Source organism: Manduca sexta, unplaced genomic scaffold (genome assembly GCF_014839805.1).
Source record: "Manduca sexta isolate Smith_Timp_Sample1 unplaced genomic scaffold, JHU_Msex_v1.0 HiC_scaffold_2359, whole genome shotgun sequence".
In the NCBI taxonomy this organism is placed as follows: domain Eukaryota; kingdom Metazoa; phylum Arthropoda; class Insecta; order Lepidoptera; family Sphingidae; genus Manduca; species Manduca sexta.
This window is the reverse complement of record NW_023593315.1, coordinates 9796-24421: the sequence shown is the minus strand read 5'-3', so window position 1 is coordinate 24421 and position 14626 is coordinate 9796. Positions and strand designations below refer to the sequence as shown.

At 35.0% G+C, this 14626-nt stretch overlaps 1 long non-coding RNA gene across 1 annotated transcript; it reads left to right on the top strand.

The window, feature by feature from the left end:
* The first annotated feature begins 361 nt into the window (after positions 1-361).
* LOC119192105 lies at positions 362-8052 on the top strand. The gene is made up of 4 exons (XR_005113577.1): positions 362-448; positions 4851-5036; positions 6730-6819; positions 7614-8052. It is a non-coding gene; the product is annotated as an uncharacterized LOC119192105 (long non-coding RNA).
* The last annotated feature ends 6574 nt before the right edge of the window (positions 8053-14626 follow it).

The window sequence follows — 14626 nt, the reverse complement described above, 5'->3', positions numbered from 1 at the left end:
CTTTTAATAAAACATAAAGATTTTTTTACATATTTCTACAATATGCTATCTTTACTTGAGTTATATACAATTTTTTAGAATATGGATATCGTTTCATTAATTTCATTATGAATGGCACTTAAATTGTTGATTTCGCGCATCTCCTAATGTACTCATAATTTTAATTTGCAACAAACACTTTAACATAGATTTAATAAGGAATATTTTGGTAGTAAAAAATATCTAAAATTGATTTTTAAGAGAATTATTTGTAACTAAATCTTTGTATGAAATATGAATCAGTCCCGCGGGGCTTTAAGGCTGCCACTAATTAAACCTGTTTGCAATTAATAAGTATGGATCTAATAAAAATATTTTTTTTCCAGTTTGACGACTTCGTGAGGTCTATCCAGGTGGACCCGCACTCGCCTCTCTTCAGACTCGTCACAGACGGACAACCTCCGCTCAGGTAAACATCCGCTAAATATATTATTAAAACCATTACGCTCTGAACCTATATTGAACCCTCTTCTGTGACGTACCAGGCTTTGGAATAGTTTGCATTAGCTTGTGCTCATGCCTTCCTATAATTCTGGGTCATTTTGCCGTAGATTGAAGAAGCATTTCAGTAGACCGGAATGATTCTGTCGAATACCGTGAAATAGTCGTCGGTCGTATCGTTCACCATCAGGCGAACGGCAAGCTCGTCAGAAATAAAATAAAATATGAATATGTAACATTGGCCGCAGGTCAATGATTTATTATTAAAATATCTCGATATTATTCCCATTATTTATGAGCAGTTACCATTCGTCGAACGAATATATGTATAATAACAATTGTAAATAATAAACAGGTATTGAACAAAATTTTGTCTTGATACCAATCTTGCATCCGGGGTGAAGTGTACGGGTTAAACATGTTTCCATTGTGAACGGACGGGCGGGAATTTTATAAAAATACGTTGAACTAGACAACCCACAAATATGATAGAACATTTTGCTTCCAGATTCCGAAAATGGTCAGTATAAAAAAAATCTTAAGTTCTACGCGTCCCGCAAATGCAATCTAGCACCTCGGAATTAAGTAGTATGATAATATTCGAGAATAAAGCATTGTTTGCATTTTTTACAAATAGTTTTTGCTCTCGGCTCCCCTCTGTGAAAAAGTCTCTCTTCATATTTTGTCGGAAAAAATGCCTATAACACTCGGGAGTAATGTAGCTTTATTAATGAAAAATTTTTCAATATCAGTTCAGTAGTTCCAGAGATTATCGCGTTCAAATAAATAAGCTCTTCTTTATATATTAGCATGGAGTATAGATTATATTTTAAGGACATACAGTCAGCAATTTCAAATCGCCTTTGAACTTTTATGTCCGTACCAACGTATAAACTTCAGAGTTCACTTTATTTTAGATAAATTAATAAAAGGATTTTACATGTACTTTTTTGGCTGACGGCAACATGAAAATGTATAAGTGAGTTATACATCATATCTAAAACTAATGACTCCTTAATTTTTTTATTAATAGAAAGCTAAACGGTCTTTTTAAAGATAGATTATATTTCCAAAAAAACATTCACGCAAGCAAAAGCTGTTGAATATTTCTACAACGGAAACACGTCCCGATTAAATCGTTCATGCATAATTTGTGTTTGTATCACAAATCAACGTGCGGGCAAAGGTCGATGCCAACTTCCTGTGATGATATATCAGGCCCTTTTAAAAGGGTAAACAGATTTTACTTTTAAAAATTTTAAAAAAGAAATTCAAATCTTATCATGTATTCTAGAAATACATAATATAACTATATTATGTTCATGCATTTGTCGAGTTGCTCAGCGAGCTATGGAGAGGACTATGCTTGATGTTTCTCTATATGATCGAATCAAAATATGGAGATCTGTAGAAGAACGAAATCCCACCGATATAGCCCATCCGTTTATCAAGCTGAAGGGCAGTGGGTAGGGCACATAGCTCGCAGAACTGATGGCTGATGGGGCAAGAAGGTTCTGGAATCGAGGCTACGTACTGGCAAACGCAGTGTCGGACGTCCTCTCACGAGGTGGACAGAAGACCTCATAGTCGCAGGAGGTCGCTGGATGCGGGCCGCTTACAATAGGTTGATCTGGAAATTTTTGGGCGAGGCCCATGTTCAACAGTGGACATCCAGCGGCTGATGATGATTTGTCGAGTCGATTGTAGTTTATGTATTCAAGTCCTAACAAGAACATTTGAAAGGGTAGTGCTATTTGTATTTCGTGGTAAGATCTAAGAATTGATCACTTCGTGTTATGGCCATTTCATGAATTTGCATCTGAAGCTGACCATATTGTTTCAACGTTAAAGTTTCGTGATATATCAATCCACGTTCGCCCACATGAGATATTAGAGGTTCAATAAAATAACCCAAGAAAAAAGGAACTTATATATTTTTCTTCTAACTACAAAAATTGCTCATTGCAATTGGCTTGCAGTTTATCCATTTTTCATCTTCCATTTGCGCGTTATTATTTACTACATACGGCGGCGATAGCCTAGTTGGGTGTGGAACGGACTGCCGCGACGAAAGTCCGCAGGTTCAAATCCCAAGGGCACACACCTCTGACTTTTCTAAAATTATTTGCGTGTTCTTTGTGAATTACCACTTGACTTAACGGTTAAGGAAAACATCGTGAGGAAAGCTGCAAACCTGAAAAGTTCTCTATAGTCTACCAATCCGCACTAGGCCAGCGTGGTAGACTAAGGCCTAATCCCTCTCACTAGAAGAGGAGGCCCGTGCCTAGCAGTGGGACATATAGTACAGGGCTGATAGTATTATTATATTTACTTTTTTATAGGAGCAAATGCAAATTGTTTTTTTATTACTTCTAAATGGCGAGTATATTATTGCAAAATAGAACAGAACGGGTTATTTATCTTCTTGCATGGTGAGAAAACTGTATATATTCGATGATTTCGATTTGCAATTCTTATGCACCTGTCAATAACAAGTAACTGCCATTTTTCACACAAACTAGAAAGATTGAATACGAATGTGACTAATTTCAAGGCCTCGAACTAATTTAGATGTCAATCCATTTCGTATGTTTACGATTTTCCTCATGTGCATCGAACAAAGTTTGTCGCGATTTCTTTCAAAACAAATAATTTATGTGCTGAATACAAGTGGTTGGTCTCTCATGTGAGAGTCCGCCTGGGTAGGTACCACCGCAATGTCTATTTCTGCCGCCAAACAGCAGTGTGTAGTCACTGTTGTGTTCCGGTTTGAAGGACATTGTAGCCAGTGTAACTACTGGACATAATGAGACGTAACATCTCACGTCTCAGGATGGCGAGCGCAGTGGAATACCAAACAATACTTTGTTACTCCAGGTGTTGGATGGTATTTCTTCTGTTTATGGGTGGTTATATCGCTTACCATCAGGCGAACGGCGAACTCGTCTCGTCATTCAAAGCAATAAAAAAAATACAGTGTACATGTACATATTGGTGTTTTATCAAAATATTAGCATAGAGTATCGCATAGGGGGGGTCCACTATTTGATACGTAATTCGCCCCCTGTTACAAGTGTTAGGTAAAGATGGAGTCTCGCCATATTTTATTTTGGGCGCGCAAGATTGTTGTGGCCGACAATAACATTAAATATAAGGGCAGTACATACATCGTATGCATCGTATGCAGTATACATTGCATCAGTTATTACTTCGATTACATTATATTATTACATTACTTTCATTCCCTATACTTGAGATTAAAATTCATTATCGTATCTCATGCTTTGCTATTGATGGAAGTGGACAGTAATGATTTCCACCTCTTCCCTATATTTCTATTTGATTAATTTCATTGCGGGATAATGACAAATTAGTTTTCCCTGAGACTCGTCGAGCTTCACTGCTCGGTGTCATATTGCGTGCCACTGCTGATCCTGGCTTACAGGAGTTGTAGTGGTGGGTGTGAGGGCGGGAAACTCTTTACGTAAATAAAACAAAAGCAATCTTACTTATAAACTTGTTTGAGCGTTAAGAGGTGGTTAAAAATTGCTTAGATAGCCGTCAAAAACATCACCGATTTCATAGTTTAAACCTTATTAAGAGGCAAGATGGCGGGTTTTGATTTACAGCTGATCGAGTAAATATGTGTTTAACTAAACATAGCTTTGCGCAATATTTATAAATAAGACAGAACATGTTTTATACATATGTGAATGCATAGTGAATTAGGCGTATTTAAATAAATTACTTTTTGCGTAATTTCTGCTGATTTGAAATAACATGATTATGTAGTTGTTCAAACTCTAGTCACGTCTTAGATATATCTAATTCGTATTTAGTAACATTTTTTTGACGATAGTTATTAAAAAAACTGCTTGGAATTGCTGTTCGTAAAATCAGTTCATATCGTTCTATTTTATTCAGCTCTATTTGTATACAATGTGAAAATATATACGATCGCCTGTTGTTAAACAATGAGCAAAATTTAAATAATACTATTTATTTTATCCCTGTACTGCTTACAGTATAAATAAAAACAATCCCCCTTATTAAGATACAACAATATTAGCCAATCACAGCGGCCCTATGTCTATGCACTGCGACGGTTGGCAGGCCGTCAGCACTGAGAAACATACTTGTTATCACAGCTTTACTCAGTCCAGAGATGATAAATTTCTATTAATAAGAGGGAATGTCTTTACCTACTGTAGCGAATATTTTGTACGTCGTACTTTCACATATCAGTGTTGTTTATATTGCTATGTTCATCACGATGAACCTGGCCTGTTAATATACGATGTGGCATTGTTAATAAATAAATAACTAATATTGTTTTAAGTAAATAACGTTTTTTTTTTCTTTTTTTCCAGACAATGCCTTCACCCCGAGGCGTGCAGCAAGGAGCTGACGCTGCCTGCGTACTACGCGCGCTTCCACGACCTGAGGAAGGAGTACGTGCGCACGTACATTGCGCGCGGTGGCGCCGCCTCGTGCGCAAGCGCCGCCGCCGCCTCCGCCTCCCGACCACCCTACCTCGCTGTTGGATATGCTCAACTGTATCCTTTTAAAATATAATATAATATTTTCATACTTCATAGGTACTCCTTAGTAGTAGAGGCTCTTGTCCAGAAGAATTTATTGGAGATAGTACCCCCCTCAACCCCTCTTAGTAGTAGTCCGTTCTCACCATTGAGACAGTAATAATACAAGAGTAGAAAGAAGAGGAAGACTTTAGAGTATATAATAGAGTATTGTACCTAGTCTTGCCATAAATATTGTAATAAAGAAAAAAGAAAATTGTTAACTGCAAATAACATTTATTACTTTTACAGTGTGTCAGTTTAATACATAAATATAAAACAATTAAAAATATAAAAGCTTATTCGAAGTGGTCTCCATTGGCTGCAATACAGTCCTTTAAACGATGAGGCCAGTTATCAATAGAAGCACGCACTCTTTCCATGGGAAAATTCTTCACTGCCAATCGTATAGATTGTTTTAGGGACTCCAAATTATCATGGCGTTTAGAGCAAGCTGTACTCTCTAAAACTGACCACAAATCATAATCCAGCGGATTAAGATCGGGACTAGACGACGGCCAGTCTTCAGCTCTGATGAAGTCCGAAACGTTCGATTCCAACCAAGACTGCGTGGACCGAGCTTTATGACCCGGCGCCGAGTCTTGCTGGAAGGACCATACTTGGTTATTGAACATGGTGATGTTAAGGGGCTTAACTACCTTCTCAAGAATGGTATCTTGATACACTTGTGCCGATGTTTTGATACCTTTTCACAAAAATATGGCTCAGTCACTCCTTCATAGCTAACACCCCACCAAACCATCACTGAAGTCGGATAATGTCCACGTTGCACTCTGTCGACTAATTGGGAAGCTTCCTTAGAGCTTTGAGCATAAATACGGTCATTTTGTTTGTTAAAATGTTGCTCAATTGTAAAAATTTTCTCATCCGTAAACAAAATTTTTCTGTGACCTCCCTTTGCGTACCGCTTCAGTAGTTGTTTCGATTTTACCACCCTATTCTTCTTTAAATTATCAGTTAAGAAATGGCCAGTGCGTCTCTTATAGGCTGCAAGTCCTAAGTCATCTTTTAAAATACGCGACATGGTTCTAGGTGCTATCTTCATTTCCCGAGATAAAATCTTTTGCTTTCGGACAGGATTTCTTCGAATTCTTTCCCTTACTGCTTTGACCACCTTTTTCGTACGAACACTACGTGGACGGCCAGATCTTTTCTGTCACAAACAGAGGAGGTCTCATTGTACCTATTAATAGCCCGGTACACAAACATTTTACTAATACCAAGTGTATGGAGAGTTTTAAAAATTGCATTTGGCTCCATACCTACTTTGTGTAATGCTATCACAGCGATTCGGTTCTCTTTATCACCCCACACCATTTTAATATCGCAAAATATTTTACAATGTATTGGCGCCAAAATGAGAAAACACAATGAACAATCGTATAAAAATGACAGATTCGAAATTCAAATGTAATATTTTTTTATAATTAAGTGTAACAGTATTTATGGCCAGACTAAGTATAAACCTCTGGAATCACTGAAATAATTCTTTCACCGAAAAATTGCTTTAAAATCAAAATATTAATTAAAAAATGATTATTCACCAATAAAGTGGTTTCAAATCAACTAAAAAATAATTACTACTATTTCGAATTTTAGATTAAATATTATAAAGCCTAAAACAATAATATTCCTTATCGTATCAAAGATTTAGGTATAACTCCGTACGCTGGAGAGAATTTTTACGCAGCTGAAGTTAAAGACATGACCAGCATAATACAAAGGATAATATCAGACGGTAAGTTGAAGTCACATATTTACGTAGAGAATGCTTTTTGGTTTTGTCTAATACGATTTCAAAAACAATTTTAATCTTCAATCCAATCAAAATGAAATTATAAATGAACTGCTCTAAACAGCAATAAAAAAAACAATTGTAATTTTTCTCTTTTCTGTGTATCATTTACTGTAGTTTATACCAAACTGATTTTAAAAAGAGCACCACTAGAGTTTCTTGCCCGTTCTCCTCTGGTGAAAACTGCTTTCCGAACTGGTGGTAGAGTTAATATTGACAGAATCTAAATAATGTATAACATTTTACAGGTTCAAATAAATTATTTCATTTCATTTAATTTTAAATTATGCATTTGGGAGCATGTTAAAAAAACCTTTATCTAAGGGATCCATTTTTGTGATTGAACGAAAAAGTCGATTGGGACCCATTATCAGTATGATATCAATTTCAGACAAAAAAAAATCTTATTTATTAAATGTCAAGCAAGCTTTATTCTGATTGGATATTTTCACGAGCGAACCGACGATAAAGAAAAACATCGTTTTTTTAAATACGCCGCAAGTTGTATGCGTATGCGCAGTTTTTTATGAATGATTATTTTCACATGGTCATTTGTAATATGTAATAAATTACTAATTACGTAATGAATAAACTTAAGATTCCGGAAACATATTGCCAATAATATTAACATTAGACTATACCAACTTACAAATATTATTTCATTTATCTAGTACAAGAAGTACGAGCCATAAAATAGATTAAATACAAAAACATATTAAGTATTCGTTTCTTTACAGGTTTCCGGTTAGAACTGCCAGAGACCGTGGACTTAGTTTTAGAAACAGGAATATGGTAAGCATTTGTATTATTACTACTTATATTTCTAATATTTAGAATGAACACACATTCATAAGTAAACAAATCCGAAAAAACTATTTTTACGCCTGATAAAAATACACGGGCAACAAAAAGTTGTCACCGAAATATAACATTGTTGATGTGCTACAATTTTTTCTCACTCGTTCGGTAGATGGCGCTAGTTGTTTTAACAGTTGCAGAATTATTTTCTGCGAGTTCTGTCTTTATTGTAGGTACTTATAAAGATGACGAAAGCGTGTTCTTTACAGCTGTAGTCTGTAGGTATTATTCATCATTGATAATGGGTTATTCAATATTACGCATACAAAATCACGGAGAACATATTTTATTTACCACAGTTCCTACATTCTAATAGGTTATTCATACAAAATGAAAAGTCCTTTTTAATTTCCTGTTACAAAATAAATTTTTTTATAATATTTTGAGCTCTACAAATGTAGAGACGAAAGTCTAAAAAGCAAGCGTACTAAGTTTAGTTGGCTGAGAAAGGATCATAGTGTTATACCCGAGTAGAGAAAAAAATTTAAGTAACAAAGTTTGTTTTACACTCATCGATTTATGACTATAAAGAAATTAAACAATATAGTTAGTATGATTACGTAGTATTGAAATTGTCAGATTTCTTGCCTTAGTCGGCAATAAAATAAAAAATACTAGACTAAAAAACCATTAACGGTGATAAATGTAATTTTTTTATTTATTTCTTTATGCCCGGGCCTCTTCTTGAAATAATACTTCTGCAATATAAATTCTATCTTAAATACTTACTAACAGTACCTTATTGCAAAAAACATAGTAGTCGTTGAGTCTAGAAAACTACAATAGAATTTGTGTATAGAGACATCGGTTATAGCAATGTACCGGTAATAGCTACAAAATGGCGAAGACTCGGCCAAAGCTCTATATAAAAAAATAACCTGCTTATTACAGCTATTGGATATAGCGTACAGATTCGACTGTCCCTTCAATGTTACAATGTTTATGTTAATATAAAAAAAAATGCTTATTACAACTATCGGATATAGCGTTCAGATTCGACTGTCCCTTCAATGTTACAATGTTTATATAAATATAAAAAAAAACTTATTACAACTACCGGATATAGCGTACAGATTCGACTGTCCCTTCAATGTTACAATGTTTATGTTAATATAAAAAAAAAACTTATTACAACTACCGGATATAGCGTACAGATTCGACTGTCCCTTCAACAATGTTTATGTCAATATAAAATGAAAATACCTGCTTATTACAACTATAGGATATAGCGTCTATATTAAATGGTCGCTTCATTGACTATTGGATATAACGTACAGATTCGATTGTCCCTTCAATGCTACAACCGGTTTTGACCAAGCAAGCTTCGATGCTGCTTGGTCTTCCAGCTCATACTTTGTATATTTCCTGCCCGACCCTTGCGTAAGGAAGCTGGGTTACAACAAGGTCGGCGCCAGAGGACAAACGGACGATCTTTCGATAAACCGTGATCTTTACATGTTATCGTGTCGTGTCAATATCACGGCTGCTTGAATGGAATTTATTTGCCTTATAGAAATCAATTTAGAATTAATTGAGCATCGTAATACTGATTTTTCACAAAAAAGTATTAAGGGACGTTTTATTTAAATACGTACGAGTTCTTATATTGTTATAATGCATATTATGATCATTGTAAATCGTGATTGTCAATAGATTCGACTTTTGTAATTATATACTAATGTGACATTACGTTACTAAATGAAACTATATAGTAGAAATATGGCGGCTATTTTATTTTTTATATATTTTAAATTTCGAATAGATAGCGCGCCGTTTTGCTGAAGACATTGCCTTAACTGGCAACTATAAAAAAAATAACAAACTTCACTTAAACATGCCATTATTATTGGTTAAATTTTGTATCGATCCAGAATAATCCGGAAATCAAACCTTTTTAGTTGACAAGGTAAAGTAACTTTGCCGGTTGACCTGTACTATGTGTTTGTTTACTCTGACTACTATCCTAACTTTGCCACTAGTATATTTTGATGAAATATAATATTTAAGGAAAAGATTACCAATATCGGTACATTTGTTGTTACAAGTATGATCCGGGACGCAGTTGCACTAGATTAATTCGTTATCTTGGTTGATAATAAATAATCAGGTGCTATAGAATCACGCTGGACTTGCTTTTGAAGTGTAATTTATAAGGTAAAGGTACCCATGAAGGACTACCTAATTTTAAAATCTTCATAAAATTTTTATATAAAAATATAAAGAAAAACTTTCATTAAATTGCAGCATATTACTACATATTATAAAACTAGCTTTTGCTCGTGGCTTTGCTCGCGTAAAAAAATCCGACACAAATGTCCCGTTTAAGATTTTTCACACACAGGAGTAATAGATTTATAAGTAAAAAAAAAACAAAATAGCTTAAGTATTTTTTAAGATTGATGCGTTTAAACAAATTAATAAACTTTTCAGCTTTATATATTAGTATAGATATAATAAAATAACTGATAAAATATCATAGTTTTATGCAAAACACCAAAAAAAAAAATATATGTATGTTGTGCCCTCTGTGTATTGCATACACTTATGCACTATAATATCTCCTCCGTACAGGTGGCTGATCTCCGTTGAGATAGACCGCCGTAGCCAAAATTCGGCTAGGAGGGTTTAGTTTCCTTAGGAGAGCATTAAGATTTCAATATAGGGTTTAAATAGTCAAGAAAAATGAAGAACTATTGTTTTTGGTACACAATTGTTGAATATATTCGTAATAATAATATTGATCGACGCCTGCAATACGTGAAAGCCAATTGTAAGTCACATGCATTTTTCAACAGCGTATAACGGTTTCCTTCAAAATCCCTTCACGATTACAATAATTGAATATAAACACGACCGTATACGTTAGTAGTAACAATATTGATGGCCGGTTTTTGCCCTTGATAGAGTTCTTATTAGTTGTGTTTTACATTTGTAAGTTTTTTATAAGTAAGTTACGTAAACTTACGGAAAGTGAAATGATTTCATATGTTAAAATAACAAAGGTACTTACATGGGTGACTTAAAGTTTAAGCATAACTCACTTTACTAAGTTACTTATAGAAAACTTACGCGAGTAACTTACGAATGTAAAACTTACGAACATAGCACCTGTCCTTGTTTGGTCCGGAAGAATTCCGGAGAAACATTATCACGTTGTTACTCAATCAACTCTATATGCGCAATATAATAAAAATACAGGACCGATTTATCACGAATGCAAATTATAAAAAAGGACTGAATGTAAATGACCTTACGGTTTAAGATAAAAAAACATAAGTCATGTATATTAGCTAACCGCCTTTATCTCATAATCAAAACATATTTCATACTAATATGCATTTGATAAATAAATCAGAAAAGATTTTATTTCCTTGATTTTATGTCCTTCAATAGCAATATCATTGTTTTCAAAATGTATTTTTTTATATAGTACATACTGCGATGTGACTACAGCAATAAATGGTAAGTTAGGTATCGTTTAGAAGCCAAAGTAAGTGACTATAACATAAGTAAGTGGACTATCATCTAGAGCAGGTGTTCCCAAAGTGTTTATGCCAGGCCACCCTGCTTGAAATAGAAATGACCACGTCTCCCTTCTCTTCAATAGGCAGTCAAGGGGTTCACCAAATATCCTAAATATATTTGTTACGCCTTCACACTTTTACTTGTCAAACCGGTGATCTTGATTTTGCATACATATTGCTAAGGATACAGAAGGAGATATGCTACGTTTTATATGGAAAATGGCTGTTTACGAGATAGAAATTAACTCCAAAAATTTTTACGCCTTCTTTTACATGCTGTTACGCTTCTATAGGGGTTGCCCCACACGTTGAAAAGCAAGGGTCTAGAATATCAAAACGAGATTATCCCTCGCCAGCCGCGAATGCCGAGTACGAAATACCACGGCAAGAACATACAGCATCACATTCTATATTACCTACATATAAAATGATTTAATTGCATTACGTTTATAATTTTAAAGTGTGCTTTTTAATTTTTTTTTAGTTAATACTTCTGTATGTTGTCCGTGACTAATAAAATATCTTTCTTTTTTAAATATATACTGATCTTTAAATCTTTGTCTGTCCTTGTGCATTCAACTTTCCCACACGGAAACACAAGTTAGATGTCTCATAATCGTGCTGAGAACGCACTAGACCTTAAACTGTCCAGAACAACTTTCTAAGAACTCTATCACGGTCATATCTGCCAATTGCGTCTAAAATGTCTGCTCATATGTAATTTAAATGTTTAATTAGACAGGAATTGGACATTCGTTTTGTTGTTAAGGTCCATTTTAAAGGGCCATGACATTTAAACTAATACTAGAACTGAGCTGAAATTGTTTTTATGGATATTTGTGAATTTTTGATACCATATAGTTTAAAATGAGCCATATATATCTGCAGATAAGTTCATATTGGAGTGACAGTTCTGAAAGATTTGCTGGTTATATTTTATATCCACGGATAGCGACCACCGTACACAAGGTTAAAACCCACCATAGTCAGTAGTGACCCATGTCAGTGTGTCGGGTTCCGGGATCAACCTGTGTGTATCCGGTTCCAATAGGCCGGCATAATTGTGTCGACTGTCGAGAGGTAATCATCTCTCGTCAGTGGATATTGTATTAGATCCCTCTCCCCTTGTTACCAAAGTGCAGTGAGGTGACTTTACCATGACTATAAAATTTACAACACGTGTGTAGGACAGAGATGCTAATCGCCTTTTTTTGTCCTTTCGACGCGTGGTAATTATTCAAACCGCGTGAAAACTTTCAAGCGGGCAAAGCCGATGCACAAAAGCTAGTATATAATAGGTGGTATATCAAAACACCTTCATTTGTCGTCACCCTCAATAATGGTAAGTGACTAAGACTCCAGACACAGTGACGCGTAGATCTATTTTTATTTTAATGACATTTGCAAACGATTCCTTATGGATAACAAATGTTTCCGTATGAATGTGTTATATCGGTCATGGTCGAGAGGGCATTTAATTTTGCTCGTTTACTTGAGATATCTGAAGTATAATCTAAATCTTAAAACATAACATTTCTTCCCACTTTAGGATAAGAAATTCCTTCTCTTCCCTTTACCTCCCTAAATTGGACTTTATCTGTACCTGTAGCGTCGTGTGACGGGTCGGCCATTTCCTACAATATGGTTGAGGAGGCCGATGGCTGGCACATGCGTCATACTTTAATGAATGGGTGTTGTTTGTCTGGACTGTTCTGCCCATTTGGCTTACTATTACTAATTACAGGGGATATAAGAATTATATTTCCTGATTCCAGAGAGGGTTGTGCGCTCGTATGGAAATTTAAAATTAATCTTTTACCTCTTTTGTGAGCATATAAATGAACTGATCTAAACAACGATAAAAAACAATTTTATTTTTTCTTTGTATCGTGTACTTGTAGGTTATACTTTAAATTGATTATGAAAAGAGCAACTCCAGAGTATCTTTCGTAATTTTCATTAGATAGTAACATGGGTATAAGTGGCACAATTATTTGAATTCAAGCAACTAGCTGGTAGTCCCCCAAACTTCAAAATTAGAAATCAAGCTTGCCTTGATTGTTTACAAAGATTTTTTTTTATAAATCACTTGAGGGAGTCAAATTCTACAAGTTTTCTTGATGGTCTAAATCTCGCTTAAGCGAAATGTTTATTTGTTATAAACTGACGTGACGCAACAGTGAAATGGGACTCTACCGACCCTGCCAATCGGAATGTGTTGGAGCGACACATTATGCTTGCAATATCTTGTTAAAACCTATATATATAAATATGTCGAAGTTTATCAAAAATATCTGCTTACGATAATACACTAATGAAGGATAAACACCGCGATAATTATCAAAATAATCTCATAAATGATGATTGAGTAAAAGATATACTTAAGTCCTTGGCTAGTTGTTATTGGCGGTATGTCAAAAAGTTTTATCGTAAAACTATTTTACCAACTTTTCAAGCACGATATATTTTCAAATAAATAAATTGTTTGTTAGAAGTAGGTCAGTTATTGCTCATAATTTCTTAGCAGCAATAACTAATCAGTAATCAGAGATATATTAATATGAAAATTATCGTTATAAAAGTCAAGTATTTATTTGGATTATTAATATCATTACACCTAAAGTCTTAAGTCTTAAGGCGAGTGACGTCAACTCTCACTTTACCCCTAATGCTTGAAAGCTATTTTTAAACTTATCAACGAAGGAACAGTTTAGAATATACGTTATCAACCAAGCATGCATTTTAGGTGCATAATGCCATGGTTCACATGCTTGTTGCAACTTGCTCTGCTGACATTTAATCTTATGGAACTTTACCCGTGCCCTTAACAAATATCACAGGGTCCATAGAAGGGTCTGTCTTGTGCACGAAACTGTTATCAAATAAGTATTTATATGTTTCAAATCCTTCAATGGAATCTAACAAGACCATTATCGAAAAAAATAACAGCAAAATACAAAGACGTTGCATCATCGGCTCAATAAATTCGATTATTCAATACACCAAAATTCCAAATTCAAATATCGAAGAGGTTAGTTTTAAAAATAAAACCTTATCAAAGTTTACGTTCTTAAGGCAGAACGGCCCGCGACCCGTGCCTAAGACGCCGCGCGCCGCTCACCTCCCCCTCGATTCGCCGGTGGACTGCCGCGTGTGGTGTACGTGTCTCACGATTGTTCGGAACTTGGTGTAATAAAAATCGTTTGCGATAAGCTATTAGACGCAGGAGCGCAGTGTTTGTTTTGTGTTACGTTTTGGGACTCTTGCTTTATCGGTCTTAGGCGGCAACTTCTGATAACGAGGTGAGTGTTGATAATGTAATTATGTCTCATGTAGTTAATACAACGACGCTCCTTTGTAAACAGACG